At 41.8% G+C, this 4658-nt stretch overlaps 1 protein-coding gene across 1 annotated transcript in view; it reads right to left on the reverse strand.

The window, feature by feature from the left end:
- LOC104627562 (contactin-5) overlaps positions 1-4658 on the reverse strand; it is a gene marked incomplete at both ends in the record, with an annotated part of 50661 nt that overhangs the window by 36747 nt on the left and 9256 nt on the right. The window lies entirely within an intron of this gene.

Raw genomic sequence — 4658 nt, forward strand, 5'->3', positions numbered from 1 at the left:
CAAAATGAAGCACAGGTGGATGTGCTTCTTGAAGAACAATAATATTGCTAATAACTGAATCAAGAACACAACATTCATCCTTTTTCTCAAATTCACTCATTCAAGGAGACCACCTGGTTTACTATCCTGCTGGAAATCCATTAACCTTTTGATTGAAAGCTATTAAAAACAAAACAAAACCCAAACCCAAATATTTTGAAGGTTGATAATTATTATGATTCCTTTAAAAAGAAACAAAACCCCCACAACTTCTCACTTGATAAATGAAAAGATTATTTATTCCACTTAGAGGCACCAAATGAGAATATGCTAATCATCATTTGTACAGCCATGTGACTGATCCAATAAGTGAGGACTCTGGTAGCAAACACGACTTTGCAAAGAAAAATCATCAGTGGCTCTAACATCCCACTCCTACCCCCAATTTTCTTCTTTAATTTTGCCTGATATTGTTATTACTGGTGTTTGAAAACGTTGTCCATTTGCACTGGCCAAACTAAATCGGAGACAAGGTTCTCCTGGTTCAGAATCCTCTTCCACAGTTGTGGTAATCAGATCTTTAGGGCAAAATGTGCATCTCTCTCATAGATAAATGCAGAATAAACATCTCTCTTGTGGTTTCTTATATTTAAAAGCTTATGTAAGTCCTGAAGGACAGGACTTAATAAGCCTATAAAATATTAATATTATTAATAGCTATAATTATTTATGATAAATCTGGACTTTATTGGCATCCAAGCCCCTTCTGATTCTTTTCCATCTTTCTGTTGTTGAAGGCTGAAGTTTTACTTCAGCTCCGACACAGCTGGAGGACTGTGAAATCAGAAATGCCCTACTGGACACTTTCTCCCAAAATGAAACTGCAGGAAGAGTGGTGATGGAAACAGCTTAACTAATAGAATGCAATTGCTGCTACATTTTTGTGGGAGCCTGGTGGTGTTTGCATGTATCATGAGCTGTAGTGGAGCAGGTCCTTTGGATACCTCCATTGCCATGAGCTCTGGTGAGTGGTGTGGTCCCACTTGCTGAACTGTCAGAGCTCAACACCTGCGGGTCAGGGTGGCAAACACTTGGGTCTGATGCCTCCATTTGAAGTGGCAGTTGTAGCCAGAATTTCTGCATTACTGAGCTCAGCATTATGATATTTTAGTGTTATTACATACAATCAAATCTTTTGCTACCTAGAATCCTTAGTCCATGAGTAGAAACAAATTTATCTAAACATAAAAGGCTAAAAGAACCCAGTAACTGAAATATTTTTAGTTCCTGTGATTTTTTGTCATTTGCAGCTGCAAACAGCTTTCTATTTCCTCTTATATGCTTTCAACAGAAGCATGTTTACATGAACTATGACAACAATATGATCAGAATTTTGTAATAGTTGGGCTCGATAGTTTCAGAGATATTGAATCCTTTAAATGAGAAAGCAATTTACACAATTCACTTGTCTCTGCTTGACAATGATCTACAAGCAACTAATTGACACTAAAATGTGGGAAATATATGACATTTAGAAATAATAACAGGAAAAAAAAGACAAATGAATGTTTGAAATTCAAGGGATTCAATTCCTTCAATTCCAGGATGAATTCAGTAAAGTTTAAAATTATGGATGTGTGATGGAAGAAGATTGTCTCCACAACACATTGCAGTCCTCTTCACAGGAGCCCAGGGTACAGAAGAATAGGAAGAACAAGGTTTTCCACTTCCATGGGTGATGAGCTGGGAGTCTCTCCTCTTCCCTTGCTTTGCCTGCTCAGCAGGATTGACTTCACCTCTGTCAGTGCCTTTCTTCGGGTCACGAGCAGTGCTGGGGTAAGACGGTGCCACCCTTTGGACACCTTGTAACTCTTGGCCTTCTGGAGTCCCATCTTCATTTGCAGTTGCTTTTCTTCCTGGGAGAAAACATGGCAGAAAGATGTGTCCTCAGCACTCCTGCCTTCTGCCAAGTGTTTACTGTTCTTTGATGAGAAGCACCAGGTGAGACCTTCATCTCAGAATAGCAAGTCCTGGGGCTAATTTAATAAAATAGGGTGATCTTCAATCTCCATCATCTATTGTTTCAGGCTATCTGTTGATGTAGGAAAATACTAGTGAAATTTTTATTTGTAGCCATGAGGGAAAGTTTAAAGGAAAGCTGGGATCTTGATACAATCATATGCTTTCACTGGGTTGGAGCCCTAGGCTCAGAATTATATCATGGTCCCAAGCACAAACAAAATTAAAGGGAAATATTTTAGTACTTTTCCTCGATGACAATATTTCTCCCATGCACACTGAACGTTGTTAAAGAGTTTCTAGCCACTGTATTATAGGCAAAAGAACAAGCGACTTGCTTATATTAAAGGATGTAAAATATTTTTATGTAGACGTCTCCTGCTAAATTCTCAATATATTTTGTTGTCGGAGTTCTCTCATGTTTTTTAAACCTTTTAAATGCATTCCTAGGTGTGACAATGTGTCATTATGCTTTCTGAGATGTGTGCTCTTACACAGTCTGCAGGATGACTGCTAAAAAGCATTTCCATTTCCAACAGCAGGCACTCTTGAAAGCAGATTAATAAAGGACAAAAGCCTCAGTGATGACAAATGTATGACAGTTAGCCAGGACCTGAGTGCTATGCAGATGTCACTCATTTTGGTAGAAATCTCATTAAATTTTATGCTTGGATGTAATCATTCATGGTGTCAGCTGGATGGCTAATGCAGAAAAGCTTTTCTCCCAAGGGCTGTGTTATTGTTCAGGATGTCTAAAACAATTTTTTAGATGGGAATAGCCAATTGAGGAAAAAATGCACGGTCTGCTCAAATGCTTCTCTGGAAACTACACAGAAAATAACTGGTCATAAATGCACTACAGTGCAGTCGACCTTCATAAAGAAGACATTTGGGCCTGCGATAGACTCTTATGCAGCAATAGGAGCACTGGAAACCCAGCATCAAGGATATTAGTCAGTTATCTTCTTTCGGAGCAATTCCATAGATTGATACTTCAGTTCAGGACATGCGTGGCTGCATTTTGGCAAACTTGTTTTATGTGTCTTTTTATTGTTGGAATGATCATCCTGAGAGGTCCTTTCGATTACTTGCCACGGTGCAATGTTAATGTGAGAGTTCTTGAAAGACTATTACCAGTAATAGCTGTAGTCATTCAGTGAGGCAGTGCCCTTTCCTATGAATCCCAGAATGCGCACTGATTTACTCCACTGCTGCTTGACCAGGGTAATTCTTGCTTTTACTGAACAGCTAAGAAGCCTGACATGTAGCAGTTCATGAACACAGATTTCTTGACCTGAAGATTTTGCCTCCTGAATTACAAGGTGTACTGGTTTGTCATCAAGAAGAAGAAAGGTCAAGAAAAAGATGAAAAGAAAGAGGCAGCAACTACAGAATAATGGAAAAGGTGCTTGATAAAACAGGAGCTTGACTGTTGTAGCATAAATCATTCTTGCTGCGCACACCTATGGCAGATGACGTGTTTGCATATGGTGGGGAACAAGAGGATGGAGACACAGTTCATTGTATAGTAAATGCGATAGGCACTATGGCTTTGGTGGATACATCTGTATCCCCAGTCCCTCCACGTGTGGGGTACCCAAGTGGTTTCTGTAAGGTAGCTACATAAGGGCCCTGGGCAGATGGAGAGGTTATACCCCAACTAGCGACAAGATAGACAGGGAGGTTAGACTCAGGGTTGGAAGGTAAGAAAGAGAAAACATTGGTGTTCTAGTCTTGACTCATTCCAGGGATGAAGGTCAGCAAAAATCCTTGGTGTCCTGCCTTGAGAAGACCTTTGGTGGTACATATATCATGTCATGCTCCTTTGCCCTGATGACTTCTCTGCCTTGTACAAACCTAAAAATAGGGGATTTGGGCAAGGCAGCCTTGAGAGCTGCTGCGTGTTGTGAGCTCAGATGCCACACTACAGTCCAGAACCTCTGAACTGCATCTTTGTGTAGTGTCAGTTGTGACTTGACACAAAATCACAGAATGACAGAATCATTAAAGTTGGAAAAGACCTTTAAGATCATCAAGTCCAACCATCAACTCAACACCACCAAGCCCACTAAATGATGTCCTGAAGTGCCACATCTACACGTTTTTTGAACACTTCCAGCGACGGTGATTCCACCACCTCCTTGGCCAGCCTGTTCCAATGTTTGACCACTCTCTCAGTGAAGAAATTTTTCCTAATATCCAGTCTAAACCTCCCCTGGTGCGACTTGAGGCCGTTTCCTCTAGTTACTTGGGAGAAGAGACCCACATCGCCACAACCCCCTTTTAGGCAGTTGTAGAGAGCAATGAGGTCTCCTCTCAGCCTCCTCTTCTCCAGACTAAACAACCCCAGTTCCCTCAGCCGCTCCTCATAAGACTTGTGCTCCAGACCCCTCACCAGCTTCGTTGCCCTTCTCTGGACACGCTCCAGCACCTCAACATCCTTCTTGTAGTGAGGGGCCCAAAACTGAACACAGGATTCAAGGTGCGGCCTCACCAGTGCCGAGTACAGGGGCACAATCACTTCCCTACTCCTGCTGGCCACACTATCACTGCTACAGACCAGGATGCTGTTGGCCTTCTTGGCCACCTGGGCACACTGCTGGCTCATGTTCAGCCGGCTGTCAACCAGCACCCCCAGGTCCCTTTCCGCCGGGCTGCTC

This window comes from Phaethon lepturus, unplaced genomic scaffold (assembly GCF_000687285.1).
Source record: "Phaethon lepturus isolate BGI_N335 unplaced genomic scaffold, ASM68728v1 scaffold13701, whole genome shotgun sequence".
NCBI lineage: Eukaryota > Metazoa > Chordata > Aves > Phaethontiformes > Phaethontidae > Phaethon > Phaethon lepturus.